This window comes from Bos mutus, chromosome 24 (genome assembly GCF_027580195.1).
Source record: "Bos mutus isolate GX-2022 chromosome 24, NWIPB_WYAK_1.1, whole genome shotgun sequence".
Taxonomy (NCBI): Eukaryota; Metazoa; Chordata; class Mammalia; order Artiodactyla; family Bovidae; genus Bos; species Bos mutus.
Window position 1 is genome coordinate 40,366,193 of NC_091640.1, and position 16,536 is coordinate 40,382,728.

The following is a 16,536-nucleotide window of genomic DNA, read 5'->3' on the forward strand; positions in this document are numbered from 1 at the left end:
GTCCTAGCAGACTTTCCCCACTGCTTATAAGATAAGTACCCCACGCCAAGAGGAAGGAAGGAGAGCAGGACCACTTCCTCTGTCTCTTCACTCTCTTTTTGATGTTTGGCTCTGCAAACACCAGCACCGTGTCAACTGCTTGTTCTTCAGTGAGAAACGCTCTGTACAGATTTCATTGGCGATGTGTATGTACGTGCCAAGTCGCTTCAGTCATGTCTGACTCTGACCCCAGGACTATAGCTCACCAGGCTCCTCTGTCCATGGGATTCTCCAAACAAGAATACTGGAGTGGGTTGCCATTTTCTTCTCCAGGGGATCTTCTCAACCCAGGGGTTGAACCCACATCTCTTTACCACTAGCACCATCTGGGAAGCCCAACAAGTCATCAATCAGTTGGCAAAAGCGGGTGCTCCCCCTAATCTGTGCAAGACTAGTTTCTCTATCTCCTTTGAAAGAATCTCCGTGCTCAGAGAACTCTCGGGTCTCGGCTGCAGCCTGTGTGGACAGGCACACATGTAGAAACAATACATTTCCTTCAAACAGGTGACAAAATTGAGTGATGCTCTGAAGATTGTGCTCAGGCTGGAAGGCGGATTGCTGAAACATTTCCTTTCCTAATTCTGTGGCTTAAGAGAAAGGGCCAGACTGCAGGAGGAAGCCTCTTTCTCTGGAGCTCACTAGTTTGCCAGCCTTGCAATGCAGAGTAATGTTAGTGATGCGGAGTAAGAAGCAAGTACTGGGACACATGACTTTTGCAGGCATCCTGATTGGGAGGGCTCTCCAGCACTCTTTGTCCCCTGGGCTTTTACAGTGGCTCAGCTGTAAAGCATCTGCCTGCAACGCAAGAAACAAAGGAGACTCAGGTTCGATCCCTGGATGGGGAAGATCCCCTGGAGGGGGAACGGACAACCCACTCCAGTATTCTTGCCTGGGAAATCCCATGGACAGAGCAGCCTGGTGGGGTTGCAAAGAGTTGGACGTGACAGAGCACATACACATACATATATAGTGCCTTCGAGATTGTCATCTTTACCGCCCAACCCAGCTGGTCCATAAACATGTTTGGATCTGAAGTCCTCATTCTTTTATGCTGTGTTTGGTTACTGGCTGTCTCCATACTCCTGGAGGAAGCCATGCTAAGGAACTCCGTGTTCCTGACTCCAGGAAATACAGCAGGAACTTGCATTTTGCAGCAAGGGTTTGAATATGAAGCAAAAACAAAAACCGAACATGTATTTTCTAAAACTACGTGGTTATGATTTCCATTACTGTAGCAGACTCCAATTATTTTCTTTTTCTATGAATAATTTAAACAGTGTGTTGAAGAACGGTATCATTTCTAGTATTGTTTTAAAATTTTTCAGATTCAAAATTGATGAATATTTAAATGATGCGATGGCATTGATGATGCATATTTTGTCAGATGAAAGGCGTGAGATTAAGTGCATGTGGTTTTCTCCAGGCAGTGAGTAAACCACATCATGTCTAGCTGGGAAAGCAGAGTCATTCACATTTCATGGTACCAACCACCACTGATCACAGTGCACTCTGTGGCCCAGGCTATACTATGGGGTCAGGGCACCTGCTGAGTGACTGGAGCTCCCACTCAGAGCTTGCAAACAAACCTTCAAGAATGGCAGCTCCATCAGGAGACTGGAGACAACTGGAGGCAGGGGCTCAAGTGTGAGCAGTGCATAATTTGCAGCCAGAGTTAAAAGAGTTTCATTCTATGTCAATTACACCTCTGTTAAAATAATTATAACCTAATACACTGGCAGGATTATGGAAAGAGTGAATGATGTCTGATGTACAAAAATGAGCACCTAGAAGCCAGTAAAAAAGAAATTTAAGCTCTTAAGTTCACAGAAATCAAACCGAAATCATCCAGTTGTGTCTTTGAAGGTGTAACCATATCAACATAGTCTGTCATATTTTTTTTAAGTTCAGGAAAGGTTCCTTTGTGTGTTGTCAAAATAATCCAACTAACAAACACTACTGTGGAGTTTTCTATGTATTTGTATTGTTTGGGTTTGTTCTCACACATGAGGCAGAACATATACACAGAATAAAGACGACTGATAGGTTTTAAGGATTTAGTTTAAGAAGTGTGAAAGTCACTCAGTCGTGTCTGAGTCTTTGTGATGCCATGGACTGTAGTCAGCCAGGCTCCTCTGTCCATGGGATTTCCCAGGCAAGAATACTGGAGTGGGTAGCCATTCCCTTCTCCAGGGGATCTTCCTGACCCAGGGATTGAACTCGGGTTTCCTACATTACAGACATTTTCTTTACAGTCTGAGCTACCAGGGAAACCCTTAAAAAAGGGAGTTTCAAAATGTTTGGCAATGGACAGGACAGATTCTCATTTACAGCATCTTCATATCACCTGTCTCCCTTTAATGTTTCCTGATTCGATCTAAATTTGGAACAGGATAAAGACAAAAGAGGGAAATAAGGGATATGTCTAACAACTGGACTGTGTTTTGACAAGTTAATTCTGCTCAGATCTCTGGACTGGCAGTCTGGTTGCTACCTGGCTTCCTTTCAAAGTGCAGTCCCCAGGAAGACCCTCTCTAAGGACAAAACAGAGTGTCATCTTAGAGCTGAAGAAGCAAAGACCTGTCTCTCAAAGCTGCTTTCTTTAGGGACAAAGCAGCTTTATACCCAGGGTTGGAAACACCAGACAGGATTAGGAAATGAATAACTTTTTCCTCCACACAAAAGAGCATGTGACTGTGAACTGCTTCACAAGGCTTAATTTTCGGAGGCATAAATGGAATTTAAACTGTAGGCAATAAATCAGTGACACCTTTGATTCATTATAGATAATCACAAGGAAGCTCTTCTGATGATCAGTGCTAACAGAGTCATAGCTCCTGTTTCCTTCAGACTCCACCATCGGTTGAAAGAAGGGATTGGTCTGGGTGTGGAGGTGGGGGAGTGGTTGGCTGCAGCCCTGAGTGATGGATGGAATTTCCCTCCAGGGTGCAGGCGATGTGACCTGGGCAGTTGTTTACCTTCCTGAGGCCTCTTATGCCTGCCCAGGAAGCAGCCACGTCCAACTCATCCTAAAGACTGCTTGCCACTCTCCCCACTCCCAGCCTCTGGCTCCCTAAAGCCCCTGTTGCCATCAGCAGGTGAGTGGTCCAGCCCCCACCCTCATGCGGGCCTGTCTTCCTCATCACAGGCACAGACTGATAGCACTTGAGTCTGTCCACAACCCCAGAGCTGCAGCCCACTGGGGCCCACGTGGCCCCGGTCCCCTGCTCTGACCCTTGGCCTTTGACTCTTGGCCAGAGACCCTCATGCCACCCTGTGGATTCTTTCTTGGGGACCCCATGGTTTTTCCTGCCACTAAATGTTTGCCTTTGAAAGCCCAGGCCATGCTAAAGTTCCTGCCCCTTTTCTTCCACAAGTTTTCACAGACCAGCTTAAGTTCTATTTTCCTCTAAGATGTTTCTCCACTTCTCCCTGTTTCCATGTGTTCACATCTCTGACAGCTGGTGTGTCTTAGCCTTGGTGGTATTTTATGGTTAGGCCTGGCAGCAACTTTTAAAATCAGTGCTGTATTAAATAACTGTGCATTCTACAGTTGAGGCATCTGTTGTTCAGTTGCTCAGTCGTGTCTGACTCTTTGTGATCCCATGGACTACAGCGCACCAGGCTTCCCTGTCCTTCACCATCTCTTGGACTTTGCTCAAACTCATGTCCATCCAGTCGATGATGCCACCCAACCATCTCATCCTCTGCCACCCCCTTCTCTTCTTGCCTTCAACCTTTCCCAGCATTAGGGTTTTTTCCAATGAGTCAGCTCTTCGTTGCAGATGGCCAAAGTATCAGAGCTTCAGCTTTAACATTAGTCCTTCCAAAGAATATTAAGAGTTGATTTCCTTTAGGATTCTCTGATTTGATCTCTTTGCTGCCCAAGCGACTCTGAAGAGTCTTCTCCAGCACCACAATTCAAAAGCATCAACTCTTCGGTGCTTGGTCTTCTTTGTGAAAATGTTAGTCACTCAGTCACTCTATTACTCTGTAGCCCACCAGGCTCCTCTGTCCGGGGAATTTCCAAGGCAAGAGTACTGGAGTAGGTAGTCATTCCCTTCTCCAGGTGAACTTCCTGACCAGGGATTGAACCCGGGTCTCCTGCATTAGAGGCAGATTCTTTATCTTCTTTATGGATTTAAAACATTCATCAACTTAGATGCAAAGAAGATGCAAACAGAGACTGGGGCAAAGAGCTGCCCCTGTATCACTGGTACAGAGCAGCCAGACCCCAGCACAGCTGTGGGGTCTGGGAGTCACTGCCTCCCACCACTACTCATACCCTGCAGGGCATGAGAACCTCTGCCTGGCAACCAACGTTTCCCCTTATTTCCTTAGGAATTCTGGGCCTGTGAGTCTAGCTATCATCACGAAAAGGGGGAAAGTTGCTATCTAGACAAAGACTATAATTACCAGTATTATTCAAAGTCACTGAAATGCCTGAATTGCAGAAAGGAGCAAAGGGGCGCATGCAAGTCAGAAGCTAATAACAAACACCCAGCAAACACCTCCCTGGGGGATACGACATCTACTCCAGGTTTTGCAGACTTGCTTGCTTGCTTCACTTCAGTTGTGTCTGACTCTTTGTGATCCCACAGACTGTAGCCCGCCAGCCGCCTTGGTCCACGGGAGTCTCCAGGCAAGAATACTGGAGTGAGGGGATCTACTCCAGGGGAATCTTTCCAGCTTTGCAGGGGGTGCTGGTAAAAGAAGCTGACAGCATCTCTGAGAAGCCTGTATTGGATAAAGCTACAAGAAGAGCTTCTCTAGTAGTGCAGTGGTAAAGAATCCACCTGCCAATGCAGGAGACACAGGTTCGATCCCTGGTCTGGGAAGATTCCACATGCCTCCGAGCAACTGAGTCCATGTGCCACAACTATTGAGCCCGTGCTCTAGAGCCTGGGAACCACAAAAAGCGAAGCCACCACAGTGAGATGCAACAAAGAGTAGCCCCTGTTCACCACAACTAGAGAAGGGTCCTTGCAGCAGTGAAGACCCAGCATGGCCAAAAAAACACAACTATAGGCAGTATTTCTTTAGTAAGTTTTTTTCCCTCTTATATGTGTGCATGCTAAGTCACTTCAGTGTCCAACTCTTTGCAACCCCATGGACTGTAGCCCACCAGGCTCCTCTGCCCGGAGACAGTATCTCAGGTGACCCTAAGAAAGCTGACTCGAGGAGGCAGGGGAGGAGCCAGGCTGTATACAGATTTGCAGCCAGGGGCAGGTAATGTGAATGTTAAAAGATTACTGTTGATAAGGAGAAAACTAAATCTCTCACACGAAGAGATTTCCAGTCAATCCTAAAGGAAATCAACCCTGAATATTCATTGGAGGGACTGATGCTGAGGCTGAAGCTCCAATACTTTGGCCACTTGAGGAGAAGAAACAACTCATTGGAAAAGACCCTGATGCTAGGAAAGATTGAGGGCAAGAGAAGGGGGTGAAAGAGGATGAGATGGTTGGATGGCATCACTGACTCAGTGGACATTAGTTTGAGCAAACTCTTGAAGATGGTGAAGAAGAGGGAAGTCTGGCATGCTGTAGTCCATGGGGTCACAAAGAGTCGGACATGACTGAGCGACTGAACAAAGACAAATCTATCACATGAAGAGATTTAGCGATCTTCTGTGTATGGAAGATGCAAGCATCCAGGCTTACTGAAATCATTTCTTTCATGTGAATCTAGCTATCTGGGGCCAATCCTGCTTCCTTCATTGTTCACATACTAATTCCTTGTTTACCTTAAGAGATGGCTGCCTCTCACATCCTCCCTGCTCCTCAGCACTTACCAGGAGGAAGTAGCTGATGGCTTGCAAATAGCTGGCTTTGTTTCATCTAGGTTCAGATATTTGCATTTTGAAGAGGCTTGTTGACTGTAGTCAACAATTCCAGTTGAGCTATTTCAAATCCTGGAATATGATGCTCTGAAAGTGCTGCACTCAATATGCCAGCAAATTTAGAAAACTCAGCAGTAGCCACAGGTCTGGAAAAGGTCAGTTTTCATTCCAATCCCAAAGAAAGGCAATGCCAAAGAATGCTCAAACTACCGCACAATTGCACTCATCTCACACGCTAATAAAGTAATGCTCAAAATTCTCTAAGCCAGGCTTCAGCAATACATGAATTGTGAACTTCCAGATTTTTAAGCTTGTTTTAGAAAAGACAGAGGAACCAGAGATCAAATTACCAACACCTGCTGGATCATGGAAAAAGCAAGAGAGTTACAGAAAAACATCTATTTCTGCTTTATTGACTATGCCAAAGCCTTTGACTGTGTGGATCACAATAAACTGTGGAAAATTCTGAAAGAGATGGGAATACCAGACCACCTGACCTGCCTCTTGAGAAACCTGTATGCAGGTCAGGAAGCAAGAGTTAGAACTGGACATGGAAAAACAGACTGGTTCCAAATAGGAAAAGGAGTTCGTCAAGGCTGTATATTGTCACCCTGTTTATTTAACTTATATGGAGAGTACATCATGAGAAATGCTGGGCTGGAGGAAGCACAAGATGAAATCAAGATTGCTGGGAGAAGTATCTATAACCTCAGATATGCAGATGACACCACCCTTATGGCAGAAAGTGAAGAGGAACTCAAAAGTCTCTTGATGAAAGTGAAAGAGGAGAGTGAAAAAGTTGGCTTAAAGCTCAACATTCAGAAAACTAAGATCATGGCATCTGGTCCCATCACTTCATGGGAAATAATTGGGGAAACAGTGGAAACAGTGTCAGACTTTATTTTTCTGGGCTCCAAAATCACTGCAGATGGTGATTGCAGCCATGAAATTAAAAGACGCTTACTCCTTGGAAGGAAAGTTATGACCAACCTAAACAGCATATTCAAAAGCAGAGACATTACTTTGCCAGCAGAGGTTTGTCTAGTCAAGGCTATGGTTTTTCCAGTGGTCATGTATGGATGTGAGAGTTGGACGGTGAAGAAAGCTGAGTGCCGAAGAACTGACGCTTTTGAACTGTGGTTTGGAGAAGACTCTTGAGAGTCCCTTGGACTGCAAGGAGATCCAACCAGTCCATCCTAAAGGAGATCAGTCCTGGATGTTCATTGGAAGGACTGATGTTGAAGCTGTAACTCCAATACTTTGGCCACCTCAGGCAAAGAGTTGACTCATTAGAAAAGACCCTAATGCTGGGAAGGATTGGGGCCAGAAGGAGAAGGGGATGACAGAGGATGAGATAGCTGGATGACATCACTGACTCAATGGACATGGGGCTGGGTGAACTCCGGGAGTTGGTGATGGACAGGGAGGCCTGGCGTGCTGCGATTTTGGGGTTGCAAAGAGTCAGACATGACTGAGCAACTGAACTGAACTGTTGACTGTAGAGCACAGAGCAGAAAACATTCCATCTCACAGAAGGAAAGGCCACATGGGGCCCTGTGCTATCTCCGTTCCCCTAGAGCTGTCACTTCAGCCTCAGACCACGAGACCACAATGGATTCCCTTGGGCCAGGGCTTTCCACCTCCTGCCCAGTGAAAAACTTCACACCCCCATTTAGGAGCTAGATGGCCCATTTTAGCCATGAGAGATCCAGAGTGCACCAAGCTGAAACTAGTCCCCAGAGCACACAGGGATAGAACCAAGGTTTCAACTGAAGTGTGCCCAACAAAAAAGCTGGCACTCCATGGCATTATAAACATTAACCTGGCATCTATCAAATGGCTGGGTAGACAGTACCCACTGGTCTTTTCACAAAGCTGAGAACTCCAACCTACAAAAATAATCTCCAAACCTCTATTTCCCTGCTCTTCCAACTGTTCAAGAAAATGTCAGAAAGCAGAGTCCCCTCCCAGAATCAATACAAAAAAGATTGGGAACTTCCCTCTGGAAAAGCTAATATGAAAAAAGGATTTCATGAGTATAAACTTTAATATTATGAGTGTCATGGATAAGGTTGAGGTACTTTAAATCAACCCTGAACGTTCACTGGGAGGACTGATGCTGAAGGTGAAGCTCAGTACTTTGGCCACCTGATGATAAGAGCTGACTCACTGGAAAAGACCCTGATGCTGGGAAAGACTGAAGGCAAAAGGAGGCGGCGGTGGGGTGGGGTGGGCCGGAGGATGAGGTGATTGGGTGGCATCACCAACTCAATGGATGTGAGTTTGAGAGAACTCCAAGAGATAGTGAAGGACAGGGGAGGCTGGCGTGCTGTAGTCCATGGGGTCGCAAAGAGTTGGGCTCCCTTTATCGACGGAAAAACAACAAACTGAATATAATCTTTAATATTTTGAGTGTCATGGATAAAGTTGAGGTACTTTGAAACTTGAGACCAATTAAGAAATAAGGGAGTAGAATGGTGGTTACCAGAGACTGGTAGAGGGTACTGGGGAGGTGTTATTTAGGGGTGCACACTTGGAACTGGTAGATAAGTCCTGGAGAGCTAATGCAATGTCGCAATTATAGTCAACAACACTATAGTACAAACTTCAAAGTTGCTAAGACACTAGCTCTTAACTGTTCCCGTCACAAAATAAAAATGATAAGTATGTGATATGACAGAGATGTTGGCTATGGTGTAATCGTGTTTCAACACACAAATGTATCAAATCAACAACAGTTTACAATTTCAACTGATACAATGCTATATGTCAATTATATCTCAATCTAATAAGAGGAAAGAAGAGGAAGGAAGAGGTCTTAGTCTGTGACATACAATTAAGGTTAAAAGGTGAGAGTGGGAAGGAGAGAGAACAGATTTAACCTCTTGGACACTTTGAAGAAACTCATGCCTTAAGAACCTATTTGCCCCTGTGAGAATGCAATCATGGGCAGGAAGATTTGAATTCAGCAAGACCTGCATCTGAGTCCTATTCCTTATTTAAACATCTCTTTACTCACCCCAGTCTCATTGTCAGCAAATGATTTGTTTCCCTCTGCTCTGAAGACTGGCTTCATTTAATTTGTAAGGAATTATTTATTCGCATCATTTCTGTTGCTACTTGATAAAGAAATACTGCATCTTTTAAGAAACGGTTGGGAGCTCAGACAACAAAACAATAAAGAGAATAGAAAAATAGCAGGAATGCAATCGAAGTAATTAGACTTGAACCCGACATCACTTTTCATCACCAACACCATATATTAGTACAAAAGGGAGAATAATAGTTTTTCATTTACCTTCATATTTATGGTCATGATGAAAAAAATCACATAACTTATTTAGGGAAATCTTTGGTTTAAGCCAGTGTATAAAAAGCTTTTTATTTGAAGTGCATTACAGTGGTCCGTTTCTGTGCAAGTAATTTTTCCTGCATAAGAAAAATAGTTTTGAAAAAAAAAATGTTACAAGCATCGTTCTTTTTTATTTTAGAATTATATGTTTTCAAATAATGAATACAGTATCTACTACTATTCCGCAATATTCTCATTATTTCTATGTCACCAGAGGGTGTCCTTTGTGGGTAAAAATTCAGAAATTACCAGAACACTAGAGGAACCCTTTGTTGTTTTGTCGTCCTTTAAACACATTTGGTTGCGTAAGATACAATGGAATCTGGCTTGTTTTTGCTTTCCTTAACTGGACCTGTATTGTGAAATGAGGTTTGCTTCTTACTACCTCTTACTGGTGTTTTCTTTAATTTTTTTTTTTTTAATTCTAAGTTTATGAATTGAATTATAAGCAGCATAACTAAAACGAGGCAAGACATTATTCCTCAAAGCATTGTGGTGCCTCAGTTGGGGAGCTCCACATTTCCTGCCTGAGAAGGGAGAAGGGACAGACACATAGCTGGCCCTGAACTTACCGTCGAAGCCGCCATGTTGGATGCAGCCTGGCGCTTGTCAGGTCCTCAATCCCAGACTCATCCCCACGTCATCCCCCGCCCGCCTGGGAGCAGCCATCAGGTGGACACATCAGGCGGCAGCCATTCTTAAAGCCTCTGAGGCCCACGAGTGCCCAGGAACCCAGGACCACTGCAGGCTTGTGGGCAATCGGGACGCCCCACCCACATGCCCCAGCCTCTCTTGTCCCTGACTGAGCCCATGACCACGTGCAGCTCAGAGCCACCCTCTAGACAAACACAAGTTTCGGATCTTCCTCTCTTGACCAGGCGTGGCTGGTAGAAATGTGCCAGCAACAGGGAGGAGGGGAGGAAAAAGGGGGTTCTAGCCTCAGCAGGGTGTTCCCCCACCCTGCTCAGGGTGCTGTAGAGATGAAGCAGCCATTAGCCACCATAGATGTTAAAATTTAGTTATTAAATGTAAGTAAAATTTAAAACTCTAAGAAACATAAATAGAGTTACAGATGTAGAAAGCAAACTTATAGTTACCAGGGACTAAGCAGTAGAGGGGAGAGAGAGGATAAATTGGGACATTGGGATTGACATATACACGACACTATGCATAAAATGAGTAACTAATAAGAACCTACTATAGAACACAGGGAACTCTACTCAACATTCTGTAGTGACCTCCATGGGAAAAGAATCTTAAAAAGAGTAGATTCATGTATACATGTAACGGATTCACTTTGCTCTACACTTGAAATTAACATTGTAAATCAACTCTACCCCAATTTAAAAAAAAATTGTTTTTTTTTAATTTTAAACTCAGTTCTTCAGTTTCACTCTGCCACATAGCTAACACTCACACATGGCCAGTGGCTACCACTCTGGACAGCAAAGGGTGTGGAAGATCTCGGTCATTGCAGAAAGTTCTCATGGGCAACCCTGCTCTAGAAAGCTTCAGATATGCCCCCGCTGTTCTCGGGGAGGAGTTCCACTGGGTCAGTTTGAGTGGATCTTGTTCTGGTCCTGTCGCCAACCTGCTGCACATTGGGTCAGGTCACCTCCTTACCTGTGAGGGCATCCTGGAATTAGATTCTGGTCTATGATAGAAGAAGGGCAGGCCTCACATGACCCAAGGGCTTCAGATTACTCGCTTCTGTTTTGTCTTTTGTGCAATTGCTTTTACTGAACTGTAGTTCTGAGCTTCCCTGGTGGCTCAGTGGTAAAGAATCCGCCTGCCAATGCAGGAGATACACATTCCATCCCTGGGTTGGGAAGATCCCCTGGAGAAAGAAATGGCAACCCACTCCAGTATTCTTGCCTGGGAAATGCCATGGACAGAGGAGCCTGGCGGGCTACAATCCATGGGGTCTCTAAGAGTTGAATACATCTTAGCCACTAAACAGCAATCACTTTTTCTACCTATGAAAGGACAGTTGCATGCAATTCAGTACTGCTTTCATTTTGGGAATTTTGTGGAACATTGAAAAATTATATTACAAACTTTCCTATTTATGAGACATAATTGGAAAACTTCTCTTAAGCCTCAGGACCAGGACAGAATGTGTTCCTCATAAGCAAGTAGTGGGCGGTTAGGTTTTAAAACAACATGAATGTTGTAACTAATCTCATTTTCCTCTTTGTTTTCACGGTGAGAAAGCTCAGAGCAACACCATTAGAAGCAGTTAGACTGACTCTTATGATACTCATTTTTCTTCCTAATTGTATCTCTAATAAAAGCTTTTGGGAAGTCATCAAAATATTTTGGGGAATGAATTGGAGTTGGAGTAAGTTATTTTATGAATTGAGGGAAATATATGTTCAGAACCCCCAAACCTTTAAACACATCATGAAAATGTATAACTTAAATCCAGGCTAAGAGAATCCATGTCATGGGATGATATTCTTAGGAAGATGTCTTCTATCCAGACTTGACCTTGGGGTCTGGAAATTTAGTAGACGTGTATTTCTGGAGTATAGCAAAAGACTAAAAGAAATTAGGGGGCTGGGAGTTATAAACTCAGATGTTCTGAAGACTGAAAAATGAAAAGACATCACTGTTTTTAAGCAGAAGGCTTCACTGTTGCTGTTGTTGTCTTAAAAAAAATTTGGAAGTTTCCAAAACTGTCACATTAACAGACTTCTCACTCCTCCTACGTTAAGCATGACTCTATAATTGAAAAACATCTCTTGATCGAAGAATAAATTAGTAAAAGTAAAAGCATCTCATCCTTCAAAACACTTCCATCCTGTTTTGTTTGTTTGTTTTGATCACTGTCAAAATGTACTTTTTCTGTAAAAGGATATTTTTCAAATAAAAAAGTGTTCTTAGAAAATTATAAATATGACAGCTTTCTTCTTTGAAGTTAGTTATATTGTTATGGTATCAGACTTCATGAAGAAGGAAAACTACATGTTTTGAAATCAAAATGTGAAAGTCCAAACTAGAGTGCACCCAGATATGGTCCATAAGAATCATCTGGACATTACTATTGATAGATACGTGCTTATTCGCAGTACAGGGCCCCAAAAGGATCGAGGGGTCAAAGAGAGTGTAGGGTTCCATCACGAACACGTGCTCTGGGGTAATCGTGTAACGGGGTTGTTTCCAAGAAGCAGTGGTACTCTGCCCTACGTGTGTGCATGCCCAGTTGCTTTAGTCTTGTCTGATTCTTTGGGACCCCATGGACTGCAGCCTGCCAGACTCCTCTATCCAGGGGATCCTCCAAGCAAGAATACTGGTGTGGGTTCCCATGCCCTCCTCCAGGGGATCTTCCCAACCCAGGGATCAAATCCAGGTCTCCCGCATCACAGGCAGATTCTTTACCACTGAGTCACCCGAGAAGCCCACGCTGCCCTGTACTAAAGCACAAAAAACATCCCTGAGTATTCTTTTCACTCAACATCTGAGTCTCTCGCTTCCATACATGTCACACAAATATATGACTCTTAGTATATCCACATCGTCTCAATCATTCTTGCAAGTAAAAGGCACAACAGGGACGATTATTGAAATAATAATAAATGGTCTTTATTGGAAATTTACTATGTACCAGGTACTCTGACCAGCGTCCTGATGGACTCTTTTATCAACAAACTTTGGGGTAGGTACTGTTTCCGTCCTCAATACACAATGGAGGAAACTCGGGGGGTAAATTTCCAGGCTCCACAGGCACGCAACAATGGGTGGGACCCCAAGCTGAGTCTGCCTAGACAGGACCCTGTAAGTCCCCTGCAGAAGAGAGAGGACCTGGCTGCAAGTTAGTGGCAGGACTGAGAGAAGACCCCGAGAAGGGCACCCAGATGTCACCAACCCTCACCACGAGACCCTTCCAAGCTCCGTCTCTAGCAGCTAGAGAGGACGAGAGGGACCACAGAGCTGGAAGAACGGGACATGAGGACCAGGACAGATGGCTTTCCTAACATCTGTGAGAGAGAATTCAGGCCTGACACCCTATCAGCTAATGTCTTTCATTTTAGTTCTCTCTGAAGAGAGGACAAATTTGTTTTCACGTACACATGATTAATTTGCCGAGAGAGTATTTAATAAACATCACTCTAATTATCTGAGTATTCTGACACCAGATTGCTGTGACCCTGAGAAGCTCAGCTCTCCTATCGCTCTGCTTCCCATTCTATTAAACGAGGATGGATAAAAGGCTTTCTTATCAAAGTACCTTAGGATTTGATGATGAGTGTAACAAACAGCCACTGAGCTGCCTTTGTATCCAGCTTAAAAGGCCAGGCATTTTCCACTGAAGGCTCCGTCCACACTGAAATGCCTTATCCTGATACAGTTTTATACAGAGTAATTAAGATATCATATTTGGGACCAACATTCTAACATTCACAAGTAATTAAATGCTAACAACTGGGAGTTCCCTGGCAGTCCAGGAGTTAGGACTCTGATCTTTCACAGTTGTGGTCAGGGTTCAATCCCTGATCAGGGAACTAAAATCCTGCACGCTGGGTTGTATGGCTAAAAAAAGAAAAAAGTACTAGCAACTGGCTGTGCATGTTCTATGGTTTGCAGTCACTTCAGTTTAGAAGATGCCCTAGTAACATACATATACTATGTATAAAATAGATAGCCAACAAAAACCTATTGTATAGCACAGGGAACTATACTCAGTATATTGTAATAATCTATAAGGGAAAAAATCTGGGAAAGAATATATATATATATACACACAAGCTACACACACACACACACACGTATGGGGCTTCCCAGGCGGCACTAGTGATAAAGAATCTACCAGCCAATGCAGGAGGCATAAGAGACATGGGTTCCATCCCTAGTTTGGGAAGAGACCCTGAAGAAGGGCATGGCAATCCACTCCAGTGTTCTCGCCTGGAGAATCCCATGAACAGAGGAGCCTGGTGGGCTATGGTTCATGGGTCCCAAGGGGTCGGACATGACTGAAGCAACTTAGCATGCACACACGCACAATATACATATAATATGTATGCATGCATGGGTGCTAAGTTGCTCAGTCATGTCCAACTCTGTGACTCCATAGACAGTAGCCTGCTAGGCTCCTCTGAACACAGGATTCTCCAGGCAAGAATACTAGAGTGGGTTGCTTTGTCTTCCTCCAGGGGATTTTCCTGATCCAAGGATTGAACCTGTGTCTCTGGCATTGGCAGGTGGGTTCTTTACCACTAGTACCACCTGGAAAGCCCTATAATATGTGTATAGCATATATATATATATAGATAGATAGATAGATAGATATAGATATAGATATAGATGTGTATCTCCCTGGTTTAGAAAATACATCACAAGTAATTGATATTTATTTGATTAATATGTGGGCTTTCTTGACATCTATTACTTTATCATTCTCTCCTGCATTCCTTGGGCTTCCCTGTTCTTTTGATCTGGTCCAAAAGGAAGCATAACTTGGTTCTCACTGACCAGCTACTGGCTTCCTGGGCTTGCTGATGTGATATCCGGTCCACTCCTCAGCCTCCCACCTCCTGTCCTTGGCCTACACCAGCCGTTTAAAGACAAGTGTGTGGACAAACAGGCCTGGGCTTTCCCTGCGTTAGTGCTGTGTCAAGTCCGGCAGGTTTGTAATAGAGCGAGGCGTGATGGAATGATGGGCCAAGGTAAACAAGAGCTAGGGGGTCCTAAGAGGGTCTTCTCGGAGGGTTTGTGGTCCAAGGCCCTGGGCAGACTGGGAGGGCTCCTTCCAAGCAAACGGACAGATCAAAAGCAAAATGATCAAACGGAGTCTTAACAAAGACCTTGAGCCGGAGAGCAGTGAAGTGTGAACTGCAGGAGCTCCGCGTCTGTTTCTGCTCCCCGGGGAGTCAGGTACAAAGGCAGATGTGATTGTGGTCATGAAAAAAGCCTTGGATTTACATGGTTCTGGAAATTCGTCCAGCCAGATGAAAGAGCACAACGGAAACAAGAGCTAACCTGCTCTCCACCCAGCTCCTCCCTCCCCTCGCCTCGTGGATGTGGATTTACGAGAAAACATGATTTGCGGATGTGGCAGAGCACGGAGCCGAACCTCACAGGCTGCCTGGTTCCGCGCCATGGAATCACCCTGCTGGTCGTCAATATGGACCGAGTAGCATGCTGACAGCCTCTTGCCAAGTCTCGCCGCCCTTATCCCAGGTCCTAGTCTGCATTTTTGACAATCACTTGGATAAAGATATAAAAGGCATGGAGAGTGTGCATTTGTCGTTTCTCCCCCTGCTTGGTGTCTGAACCTCCTTCTTGTGTTTGGAGAATTGCTTATAGAACCAGCCCTGTGGGGAGCACGGCTCACCTCCAACATCAGATCCTGAGAGAACCAGAGGTCTGTGTTCCAGGCTGTCCTTGCCCTGGGGTGTGGGGAGGTGAGTGAGGCAGCCATTCAGGCTCACACAAGCCCAAGTCTGAACCAGAAGGCGGGGGTTCAGAGAAGAGACCCAGACATATCCCCACTGGCAGCAAGAGATGGGTTGGAGGACTGGTTCCAGGTTCCTGGGCCACACTAGCACTCCCGCCGCACACTGGGACTGTGTCTCCAGCCCAGGGCCAGAGGCCTGGGAGACTGTGCATCCAGGCACAAGGGGCAGGACTGTCCTCCCAGTGGGGTTTCGTGCACTGGTTTGTGACAGCCTCTTTCCTGCAGCTCAGCCTGCCCTTCCCCTGCCTCAGCCCAAGGTTCTCCTGTGACCTTCCCAACAGACTCAGTGGTAAAGAATTTGCCTGCAAATGCAGGAGATGCAGGAGACTGAGGTTTGATCCTTGAGTTGGGAAGATCGCCTAGAGAAGGAAATGGCAACCCACTCTAGTATTCTTGCCTGGAAAATCCATGGACAGAGGAGCTTGGCGGGCTACAGTCCATAGTGTTGCAAAGAGCTGGACACGACTGAGCAACTAACACTTCCTCTTTTTACCACATTTCTAGTTGAATATAAAGAAACATAAAATTAGGTATAAACTCCTTATGATTGTGACTTGTTTACAGTTATAAAACCAAAACAAATTTACCAATTAATTACCAGCAGAACTACAAAAACAATAACATTCAAATTAACCTCATTAATTTAATGTGAGAGAGGATGATGTTTTGCCAGAACTGGATCATTGCTTGCCCCACGGCTCAGCACCAACCGCTGGGGCTCAGGGGGTGTCGAGGCGGGGGCGGCCCCTCTGAAGCCCTGGAGCCAGGAATGCATGGAGCCCCAGGAGCCCTCCCATCCATCACTCCTCAGCTTCCTCTGGATCTTCAACAACCAGAGGGTTCTCTCCA

The 16,536-nt window shown here is 44.9% G+C and overlaps 1 long non-coding RNA gene across 1 annotated transcript in view; it reads right to left on the bottom strand.

Moving 5' to 3' along the window:
- Positions 1-470: 470 nt before the first annotated feature.
- Positions 471-16,536, bottom strand: part of LOC138985413 (uncharacterized) — a 32,466-nt gene continuing 16,400 nt past the window's right edge. The window contains exons 2-3 of the long non-coding RNA XR_011462465.1: positions 9,177-9,307; positions 471-834 (exon numbers count right to left, since the gene is read on the bottom strand). This is a non-coding gene — a long non-coding RNA (uncharacterized lncRNA). The remainder of the gene's footprint in view (positions 835-9,176; positions 9,308-16,536) is intronic.